Genomic DNA, 12624 nt, shown 5'->3' with positions numbered 1-12624 from the left:
GTGCTAACCTAATTGTTTTTTAGTTAATTTTTGGTCATTACACATTCTGGATCTTTTTTCTTTTTTTGGCCAAATGTTTCATGATACCTACCTTCAGGTATGCAACCTCAAACAGGTTCACAGCCCACAGTTTAAGATGCTGGGGCCTAGAACAGAGACCGATGCTCTATAAATACTCGGTGAACGAAAAAGCAGACACAGTGCCTGAAATCCTAGCACTCTGCAGAGGCAGGAGCAAAAGGATCAAGGTTCAGAGTTGCCGGTGGTTACACAGAGAGTTCAAAGCCAGCCTGGGATCCATGAGATCTGTCTCAAAAATTTATATTTTGTTTTATTGAATGCATATAAAATAATGATAAATTATGTAGACATTATGTATGCATGAAATATATTCATAAGATGTACTTTAAGACAGGAATATATACCAAGTTTAGAAAGGGGTGTATTCCCAGGTATTTTTGAAGTAGAGGCAGCTCTAGTTTTTGTCTTTGGATAAAAGAAAGACAAGCACAAGATTAAAAATACTGTGAGTTTATTCACCTTAATTTTCCTTTGAATATATATGTCTAAGCAAAATATATAACAATTACGCCAAATACCATCACTTCCCAAATGTTTAAAACTAAGAACATGGGAGTTGGAGAGAAAGAAGAGAAGGGGGGGCAGGGGAGTCTGTGGAGGGGAAAGGAAAGAGAGTTAGAAAGGGACTTAGACCTGACTGTCTTCGGCAGAAATTAGAGAATTTAGAAGCAAATATGTGCGGAATTCTACACTTTGAAAATGAAGCCGTTGTTATCAACACATTTCACCATGGAGACTAGAAACAGGAAATGTTTCCAGACATTGTGCTTTCAGGGCCCTGAGGTTTTTTTTTTCTGGAACCAGGCATCTTTTGCTATCCTGTGGCCACGTGACATTTACTTTACAACTGTAATACAATATGCCTGAAGTCTGGGGGGTGGGGCTGGGGCGACCCATCATTTTAATCTAACAACCCTTGACGAAGAATAGAAATACATTTTGCACTTGAGAACTGAGCCAATGGCATATCTGGCTGAGAGGTTGATAGAAAGGATCTGGTTTTAAACAAGTTGAATCATTCCAGAAAAAGTGATATTTTTTTCAGCTGATAGAGAAACAGAGAGATCAGTTACTGAAATGATTTAGCTCAAAAAAGCTGGTGGAAAATATGCTAAGAGTAAAATCAATGTTTAATTTCAAACTTGCAGTTGTGTTCTGACTCTCATTTTACAAGTGGAAAAAATGCACGGGCGTGGAAGATAGATATGTGTGCCTCATTGATAGACTGGGTTACAACCATGCCCTAATTTCCCAGTGTTTGTGCTACTTCAGCACTCAATAAGATCTCAGCAAAGACAATGGAGAATTCATCCTTTGGTTGTCTATGCTGTCAATATTGTCAGTGTTTCTAACATTTACTGAAGATCCACTTTGTGCCAAGCACTATCCAAGGGGCTTGGGGGGAGGTATCTTTTAATTCTCATACAACTCTTTAAAGTAGTATCAGTGAGTGCCACTTTATAGATGAAGGAATTGACCTGTAGGGAGGATAATACTTGAACCCGTTTGACTCTGGTGCACACGCTCCTGGGAACTTGCAAGAGCGGGATCTTTTCCAGTGTACACTTTCTCATGTAATGACTGAGCAGCAGCACTGGCGTGGGCACTGCTTGTGTCTCTGTTTCCAGACTGGGAGGTACGCCATTGGCCCATTATGCAAAATGAAAAAGAATTCTCTTAATTTTCTACCACTAAAAAAATGAGCATCCTTCATTTTGCTTGTTTTATGGAAACATTAGCAATTTAGAGTGGCGTTAGATAGCAATATTTTCCATGAGAGAGAATCTCACTAGAGTATGACTACCCTTTGCCAAATTCAGTAATTGAGAAATTGTTTTTCAAAACAGGAAAGCAAGAATTTGACTGATGGAGAAGCAGAGAAAATCACTTATTCAAACGCTTTAACAAAGAACTTTTTTGTTTGGATTTTTGTTTGTTTGTTTGTTTGGTTTTGGTTTTTCAAGACAGGGTTTCTCCGTATAGCCCTGGCTGTCCTATAACTCACTCTGTAGACCAGTCTGGCCTCGAACTCAGAAATGTGCCTACCTCTGCCTCCCAAGTGCTGGGATTAAAGGCGTGCGCCACCACTGCCCTGCCCCTGTTTGTTTTTTGAGATGGGATCTCACTTTGTGGCCTGTGTTAGCCTGGAATTCATTATGTAGACCAGGCTGTCCTTGAACTCACAGAGATCCAGCTGCCGAGGTTAAAGGCATACACCATTATGCTCTCAATAACAGATATTTTTGGATGACATGGATGACAAGGACAACTATATTTAATTGGAGTCACTGTTTTAAGTGTTGCTTTTATTCACTACATAAGTTTCTCTTCTTCCAAATTTATATAATTTGTAAAATTAAAAACTTGACATTTTGGGGAGAATAGGATGTTCCGGCGCAAACCCCTCACATGTTCCTGGACAGTACCATATCGCTAAGACAGATGCAAAGAGCCTTGAACTTGTACCTCTAAAATTTCACAAATAACATATGACCCTTCTTCGACAAGGGAGCTAAAACCATCCAGTGGAAGAAAGACAGCATTTTCAACAATTGGTGCTGGCACAACTGGTTGTTATCATGTAGAAGAATGCGAATCGATCCATACTTATCTCCTTGTACTAAGGTCAAATCTAAGTGGATCAAGGAACTTCACATAAAACCAGAGACACTGAAACTTATAGAGGAGAAAGTGGGGAAAAGCCTTGAAGATATGGGTACAGGGGAAAAATTCCTGAACAGAACAGCAATGGCTTGCTCTGTAAGATCGAGAATTGACAAATGGGACCTAATGAAACTCCAAAGTTTCTGCAAGGCAAAAGACACCGTCAATAAGACAAAAAGACCACCAACAGATTGGGAAAGGATCTTTACCTATCCTAAATCAGATAGGGGACTAATATCCAACATATATAAAGAACTCAAGAAGGTGGACTTCAGAAAATCAAATAACCCCATTAAAAAATGGGGCTCAGAACTGAACAAAGAATTCTCACCTGAGGAATACCGAATGGCAGAGAAGCACCTGAAAAAATGTTCAACATCCTTAATCATCAGGGAAATGCAAATCAAAACAACCCTGAGATTCCACCTCACACCAGTCAGAATGGCTAAGATCAAAAATTCAGGTGACAGCAGATGCTGGCGTGGATGTGGAGAAAGAGGAACACTCCTCCATTGCTGGTGGGATTGCAGGCTTGTACAACAACTATGGAAATCAGTCTGGCGGTTCCTCAGAAAACTGGATATAGTACTACCGGAGGATCCAGCAATACCTCTCCTGGGCATATATCCAGAAGATGCCCCAACTGGTAAGAAGGACACATGCTCCACTATGTTCATAGCAGCCTTATTTATAATAGCCAGAAGCTGGAAGGAACCCAGATGCCCCTCAACAGAGGAATGGATACAGAAAATGTGGTACATCTACACAATGGAGTACTACTCAGCTATTAAAAAGAATGAATTTATGAAATTCCTAGCCAAATGGATGGACCTGGAGGGCATCATCCTGAGTGAGGTAACACATTCACAAAGGAACTCACACAATATGTACTCACTGATAAGTGGATATTAGCCCAAAACCTAAGATACCCAAGATATAAGATACAATTTCCTAAACACATGAAACTCAAGAAAAATGAAGACTGAAGTGTGAACACTATGCCGCTCCTTAGAAGTGGGAACAAAACACCCTTGGAAGGAGTTACAGAGACAAAGTTTGGAGCTGAGATAAAAGGATGGACCATGTAGACACTAGCATATCCGGGGATCCATCCCATAATCAGCTTCCAAATGCTGACACCATTGCATACACTAGCAAGATTATGCTGAAAGGACCCTGATATAGCTGTCTCTTGTCAGAGTATGCCTGGGCCTAGCAAACATAGAAGTGGATGCTCACAGTCGGCTTTTGGATGGATCACATGGCCCCCAATGAAGGAGCTAGAGAAAGTACCAAAGAAGCTAAAGGGATCTGCAACCCTATAGGTGGAACAACATTATGAACTAACCAGTACCCCGGAGCTCTTGACTCTAGCTGCATATGCATCAAAAGATGGCCTAGTCGGCCATCACTGGAAAGAGAGGCCCATTGGACTACGCAAACTTTATATGCCCCAGTACAGGGGAACGCCACGGCCATAAAAGGGGAGTGGGTGGGTAGGGGAGAGGGGGTGGGTGGCTATGGGGGACTTTTGGTATAGCATTGCAAATGTAAATGAGCGAAATACCTAATAAAAAATGGAAAAAAAAATAACATATGACCTTGGATACTGTTATTGCTTTAGATGGATTCAGTTTCCTACCCACAGTACAGGAATAGCCTCCTTTTCTAACTCATTGGAGTATTTGTGTTACCTTTCTGCTGCTGTGATAAAACCTGGGAAAAACAACTTGGAAAAAAAGTATTTATTTTGGCTTAAGTGTGTTTCACAGGTTTCAGTCCACAGTGGCATGTGTCCCTCGATTTAGGCCTGAGATGAAACAGAACATCACAGTGGTTGTAACTTAGGGTTGGAAGGCTGCTTCCCTTGTACTAAACAGATGGAAAGAGTAGTGGTTAGAGTTACAACAATGGACCTTTTGAAGGCAGGGACCTACCTCTGCTAACTAGTCTGTCCAGCAAAGATCTCAACAGTGGCTTAGTCCATTGATATTAATGATCACACCAACCACTCATTTCTCTGCAGCTTATCAGCTGGGACCAAGTACTCAAACTACCAAACCCTTGGAGAGCCACTTCATATTGATCCACCATACTGTAATAGGTCTAAAAGAGATAATATGTGATTAAAGTCTTTAGAAAGGTGGCTCGAGAGATCCTCAGCAGTTAGGAGCAGATGCTCTTATCGAGGACCCAGGTTCAATTCCCGGCTCCCACACGATGGTTTACAAACACCCACAACTCAAGTTTTCAGGGGGATCCAGTGCCTTTTTCCAACCTTCGTGGATACCAAGCACACAAGTGATGAACATACATACATCCAGACAAAACACTCATGCATATGATAACAAGATAAATACATTCTTAAAGGAAGAAAAAAAAAGATTTCCTTAAAAAAAAAAAAAACCAACAACTTTGTTTGAAATGCCAAGCACAGCTGTATAAATTCCCACTGTACTGTCAATTAAACAGAGTACACAAAGTCAGAAAGCACTCATTCTTACTTGTAAGGTCCTTTTTGATGTTAAACCATCTATTCTGTTTGCCAAAACAACCTTGCACGTTAGGTCTTGGTTTTCAAGAAAACATAAAAATGGCATCCTTTGGTTTTTATTGAGTGTATTTAGTTTTGTTTTGGTTTTGGTTTTGGGTTTTTGTTTTGGTTTTGGGTTTTTGTTTTTGTTTTTTGCCTCTCCCGTTGTTCTTGCTATAGGTCGAGTCTTAATATTTATGCAGCTATATTACTGTCTCTTATTTTTTTAAATTTAATTTTAATTAATGTCTTATAGTATAGTCCTGGCTTAGGACGCTACATAGAGAAAGCTGGTGTCAAAGTTGAGAAGATCCTCATGTCTCTGCCTCCTGAGTGCTCTGGCAATGCGATGCTTTCTTTTAGACTAGATCTACGATAATATCCTTTCAGCCTTGGTTTTTAAACTCTTCATCACCTTTACTTAGAACTGTAACTTCCATAGGAAAGCAAATTTTGGAAAACAGTCACTTACATGTCCTGGCTAGTCACTGTCACCTTGACTCGACTCAGAGTCACTTTAGAAATATACCCTGTGTGTGTCTTTGAAGGAGTTCCCAGCTAGGATTAACTGGGGGAACATATATCGTGATAGTGTGGGTGACACTGCCTGTGGGTGAGATCTACACTGAATGAAAGTTATAAAGGAGGAGGCCAGGTGAGTGGTGACATTCACATCTGTGCTCTGGTGGCCACAGTGGGACCTCGCCTAGTGCTTCTTCTACCAAGCATTTTCCACAGTGACAGGTTGTGACCCTCACCACGATTGCTGTGTAGAGACAGCATGACCACAGCAACTCTTATAAAGAAAAACATTCAATTGAATCTTGCTTACAGTCCATTTTGGCATGGTGGGCATGAAGGGAGAGCCACTGGGCCTGACTTGGGCTTTTTTAAAATTTGTTTGTTTGTTTTTCCAAAACAGGGTTTCTCTGTATAGCCCTCGATGTCCTGGAACTCACTCTGTAGACCAGGCTGGCTTCGAACTCAGAAATCTGCCTGCCTCTGTGGGATTAAAGGCATGAGTCACTACTGCCCAGCTCTGTCTAGGGCTTTTAAAACCTCAAAGCCCACCCCTAATGGCACACTTCTTCCAACAAGGTCACACATCTTAATCCCTCCAAATAGAGCCACTTCCTAAGCGTTTGAACCTATGAATCTATGGGGAAGGGAATCATTCTTAGTCTAACCACCATGCCCGTCTTGCCTTAAGCTACATTTCTCAGGTATCTTTGCCAATGAGAAAAATAACTGATATATCCTATTACTAGCTTTAGTGTAGCCTGACCATCCCTAGTGTAAAAATCTGAAGACTCTGTGGGCCCGATAGTAAAGACTATAAGCCTAGAACTCATAATTCTGACATAGGAGGATAAGCCTGGGCATGCTCTAAGACTTAAGTTTTATATTGCCAAGACCATGTCTATATATTAATTAGTTAAAATGGAAATGAGATTAAAAGCTTTTTGAGTGTTGAAATGACACTGCTGGAAGAAAGCTCTATGCTTGAACTCACCGGAAGGACCGCCCTCACAGTGTAGGCACATTAGAAATACTGTATGGAATTACATTCAGGCTGTGTGAACAGGTATGTATGAGACATAAATGAATTCTGTGTTTAGGCTTGGGTCCCACATCCTTAAGATGGCTCATTCTAGAAATCTAGAAAAATCCAACACACTTCTGGCCAGAAGCCCGGATAAGGGATACCCAAGCTGTAATAATTAGTAATTTTTCTAAGATATAATCTGTAGATTATACATTTTATTTCCTTACTACAATATACTTTTATTAAAAATTTGAATATGAGCCAGGCAGTTGTGGTATACATCTGTAATCCCAGCATTCAGAGGGCTGAGGCAGGTGAATCTGAGTTTGAGAATAGCCCGGTCTATAGACAGAGAAAGTTTCAGGACAGCCAGAGCTACACAGAGAACCTTTCTTGAGAAACAAAAGCAAACCTGGGCGTGGAACGCCTGTATGTGGGCTCAATATTTGGAAGTCAGAGGCAGAATGATCAAGCGTTCCAAATTAGCTCTGGCTAAGTGTGAAAAAAAAAGTTTAAAATAGTGTACCCATTATATTCTGACTTCACTTTTAACAGTGTTCAAGAATGCTCAAACTTGTTTCATTTATTCCTAGCCATGGCTCTGCCTTTGCATTATTTTCAAAACAAATTCAGAGCTCACAGCAATTCATTCTCAAAATCTTCAGTAGGATTCCAGCTGTACCAGTCCACCTTCTACCCCTCCGCTTCTGTTTGCTCTCTTTTAAATTTGTATTTATTTTTATTTATGTGTAGGGGTGTGTGTGTGGGTGGGGTGTAAGCCAGAGTGCATGTTAAGTCTAACATGCTTCCTGGAGCTGAAGTTACAGGTGGTTGTGAGTTGTCCAACATGGGTTCAGGGATCTGAACTTGCGTCCTCTGGAAGAGAAGCCTCTGCTCTTAACTGTTCAGCCATTTCTGCAGTCCTGTGTGTATGTGTGTGTGTGTGTGTGTGTGTGTGTGTGTGTGTGTGTGTGTGTTTGGTTTTTCCCAGACAGAATTTCTCTGAATAGTCCTGGAACTTACTTTGTAGACCAGGCTGACCTCGAACTCAGAAATCCACCTGCCTCTGCCTCCCAAGTGTTGGGATCAAAGGTGTGAGCCACTACTGTCTGGCTGTGTGTCTCTTTTAAAGACACACTTTTTGTTAGATTGAGGTCCTGCCTAGGTAACATGACAATTCATCCCAACTGGTGCTCTTATAAAAAGGGAAATGGGGATAGAGGATGGTTGTCTTAGTCAGGGTTTCTATTCCTGCACAAACATTGTGACCAAGAAGCAAGTTGGGGAGGAAAGGGTTTATTCAGCTTACACTCCCATATTGCTGTTCATTACCAAGGAAGTCAGGACTGGAACTCAAGCAGGTCAGAAAGCAGGAGCTGATGCAGAGGCAATGGAGGGATGTTCTTTACTGGCTTGCTTCCCCTGGCTTGCTCATCCTGCTCTCTTATAGAACCCAAGACTACCAGCCCAGGGATGGTCCCACCTACAAGGGGCCTTTCCCCCTTGATTACTAATTGAGAAAATGCCTTACAGTTGGATCTCATAGAGGCATTTACTCAAATGAAGCTCCTTTTTCTGTGATAACTCCAGCTGTGTCAAGTTGACACAAAATTAGCCAGTACAATTGACCTCTTGTCAACTTGACACACAAACACATCACTAGTAAGTCTCAACCCTTAATTTCTTATTCATCCCCAAGATCTAAACAACTTTAAAAGTCCCACAGTCTTTACATATTAAAAGTCAATCCCTTTAAAATGTCCAATAACTTTTAAAATCCAAAGTCTTTTTACAATTAAAAGTTTCTTAACTGTGGGATCCACTAAAATATTTTCTTCCTTCAAGAGGAAAAATATCAGGGCACAGTCACAATCAAAAGCAAAAATCAATCTCCAACCATCTAATGTTTGGGATCCAACTCATGATCTTCTGGCTCTTCCAAGGGCTTGGGTCACTTCTCCAGCCATGCCCTTTGTAGCACATGCGTCGTCCTCTAGGTGCCAGATGCCTGTACTCCACTGCTGCTGCTCTTGGTGGTCATCTCATGGTACTGGCATCTCCAAAAACACTGCATGACCCCTTCAGTACTGGGCTGTCACAACTGAGGCTGTACCTTCACCAATGGCCTTCCATGGCCTCTCATAGTGCCGAGCCTCAGCTGCTCTTTGTGACAACTTCATGCCTTCAAAACCAGTACCACCTGGGTAACTCTTACACATCACCAAGTCCAGCCACCGCATAAGGTACAACCTTGGTTATCTCTGGAACACAGGCTCTGTGATCTCAAAAAACACTTCCCAGAAGATGTCACCTCAAGGATGCTGGTCTCTTCTTAATCACCGCTAATTTCTTAGCTTCAGCTAACCAGCATCAATAGTCCCAGTAATGCAAAGTTTTTGCCTTAGTAGTTCTGGTATCTTGTTAATCACAGCCGATTCTTCAGCCCCAGCTAACCAGAACCAAAGAATCTTCACAAATTAGCAATAGCCCTGAAAAAAGTCTTTAATTTTCCCTCTGAAATTTCTCAAGCCAGGCCTCCATCTTCTGCACTGTTCTCAACATTATCTTCCAAGCTCCTACACAACATCTGACAGAGCTCTTAACACTGAATGGATCTTCTAGCCCAAAGTTCCAAAGTCCTTCCACAGTCCTCCCCAAAACATGGTCAGGTTGTCACAGGAATACCCCAGTATGATGGTACCAATTTGGGTTTCTATTCCTGCACAAACATCATGACCAAGAAGCAAGTTGGGGAGGAAAGGGTTTATTCAGCTTACACTTCCATCCTGCTGTTTATCACCAAGTCAGGACTGGAACTCAAGCAGGTCAGAAAGCAGGAGTTGATGCAGAGGCAGTGGAGGGATGTTCTTTACTGGCTTGCTTCCCCTGGCTTGCTCAGCCTGCTCTCTTATAGAACCCAAGACTACCAGCCTAGGGATGGTCCCACCTACAAGGGGCCTTTCCCCCTTGATCACTAATTGAGAAAATGCCTTAAAGTTGGATCTCATGGAGGCATTTCCTCAACTGAAGCTCCTTTTTCTGTGGTAATTCCAGCTGTGTCAAGTTGACACAAAACTAGCCAGTACAATGGTTTTACAAATTGTGGCTCTGGTGGGGCAGCTCACATGGGCAATGGCAGCACTCACAAGGTGGAGGCAGGAGGATTTCCATGAGTTCAAGGACAGTCTGGGCTACATAGTGAGTACAAACAGTATAGAAACTAGGGAACACTGAGGAGATGATGACTGGGCTCCTGATACTGGGAATAAGCAAGGAAGAGAGATTATTTGCAGTCTATAAAGAAACAAGACACATGTGGAGAACAGACTCACATCATTATTGAGGCCCAGAGATCCAGTGACCAGCCATCTGCACGTGGAAGACCTGGGAGATTCCAATGACTTGGAAAAATCTCAGAGCCAGTGGTATAAGACCAGGCCTAAATCTGTAGGACTGAGAACTAAAGCGAGAGACAGAAACGTAAGGGTATCGTGCTCTAAGTTCCCAGGCCGATCTTAAAACCCTGAGAACCAGAAATGCTGAAATTCTAGGAAGACAGATGCTTCACCAGAAACGCGCAGAAGTGAATTCACCTCCGTTCTGTCTTTCTGTCCCCCTCTGGCCATTGACAGATAGGATAAGAATTCCCATCCTGATTGTAATCTGTAGTATTTGTTTTACTTATGCAAATGCCACTGAAAAAACTTGTCTTGGTGACTTTCAAATATTTGTGACTAAAATACCCGCGGGAACAATTTAAAGCCGAGGGAAGATTATTTTAATTCATAGTTTCAGACTCTCAGGGGAGGGAGGGTAAGGCAGAACCGACTGAATCACATCACAGTGGGAAAGCAGAGGAAACAAGGCTTACACAAAGGGCCTAGGGCAAGACCTAACCTCCAAGGGAGGGAATGCCTCTAGTGGCCCATTTTCTGGGTAGGCCCCATTTCCTACTTGACAACAACCCCCAATAATACAACGCACATTATCCCTTTATTAAGAGACTAATCTGTCTATTAGAACAGAGCCTCAAGAATCCAATCACTTACTAAAACCCCATCCATTGGCAGCCAAGCGTCCAATGCATATCCAAACCACAATACACCTCCACAGACACACTCATAAATAATATTTTATTACTTATCTCAACGTTCATTAGCACAGGCAAATTAACACAAGGCAGTTAACCGTTACAGGATTCTATCCAGCGACTGTGGCTGTATGGAACCGGTTTAAGTAGTTTAAAGGCTAGTTTCCAGTGCCATGGAAAAAAATACTTGTTTAAGCTACTTAACGCGTGATACTTGGTTAAAACAGGATTTAAATTCTTCTCTTTGGTTATCTGTAGGAAAAGATATTCCACATTTGGCTTGGATGAATACTACTTGTGAATTTTATTTGGAGGGGTTTTTTGTTTTGTTTTGAGACAAGGTTTTTATGTAACTCAGGTTGGATATGAACTTATGGCCAGCGCTGAGCTTTTGTGACTTTTGCTCTGGCCTCACTTGATGAGATTACAGGCTCCCAGCACTATGTTCAGTTTTAGACAGTGCTGGGCATAGAACCCAGAGCTTCATGTGAACTATGTAATCTACTGAATTACATGCTGGGTTCCTACAGAAGTATTTTTTTGTACCATTTATTATGGAGCTGTTATAGGGTACCCACGAGAGAAGCCTACTCACAGGTCTAAGCCAACGGAGTCTTTATTAGCCCGCTGGCAAGTACAGTGGGTGTTGGGGATTTCAGTGTCACCCCAAGCCTTTTTCAGGGTGAGCTTTTAAGCTCAAAACCATTATCTTGGTTTGTCATACTTCACTTAACAAGAACAGTTAGCTAAAAACTACAGAACCTAAGAAACAAGGTTAGTACTTTAGAGATTTTTCTATGGACTTTGATGGGTTAGGTCTTTGTTTCGGCTGGTGGTGCTGTTATATGCTGGGTTTTATGGTCTCAAAGGTACTTTCATCAGAGTCAGTTGTGCTAAAATCTGGGGGGGTCTGTTACAGCATCAGTACTGTCTCCAAGCAACCTTGACTCCTCTTAGGGAAAAATAGTTCAAGATCACAATCCAGAAACAAGTGTTACTCGAAGTTACTGGATTGGTCATTTTTTAAGCTCTTTGAGATACATATTTTATGAAATAAATAATTGAGGCTTTGTTCTTGTTTTAAGGAAGGCTTTTCCTGCTCGTGGCTTAAAATTAGAAAACAGACCTTCTCAAAAGCAGTGGCCCTGAAATATCACACACAATCTAGGTACTACTGGTACTGAAATATCACACACGATCTAGGTACTACTGGTACTGAAATATCACACACAATCTAGGTACTACTGGTACTGAAATATCACACACAATCTAGGTACTACTGGTACTTGTTGCCGCTAGGTTGACTTCAAGTAGCTCATCATGAGTCTTAAAGACTCAATACTAGTGAATTTTGTTTCTGCTCTGTATTGTCTTAAATATGTATTTCTTCTCTCCCATGTTGACAAGAGATTAGCATTTCAATCTGTAGACTATGTAAGGATCATTTTAATCATTTGGGTATCATCATGGAGGTCCTGGTCTCCAGAACATATAGGGTTTTTTGTTGTTGTTGTTCTTGCTGTTGTTGTTCTATTGAGAGAAAATGTCTTGTTTTCTTCCTAAAAAGACAGCTATAATGTAGTCTAGTATGTTTAATTATTAATACAGGAGACACTAACAAAATGCACTATTGTTGTTACAGAGTATTGTTGTTACTATTGTAGCACAGAGTAGAACTCTCAGGCATTTGTGACTAACTCTCTTGTTTTT

This window comes from Mus musculus, chromosome 12, assembly GCF_000001635.26.
Source record: "Mus musculus strain C57BL/6J chromosome 12, GRCm38.p6 C57BL/6J".
NCBI classification, from domain to species: Eukaryota; Metazoa; Chordata; class Mammalia; order Rodentia; family Muridae; genus Mus; species Mus musculus.
Note: the sequence above shows the minus strand (reverse complement) of the source record.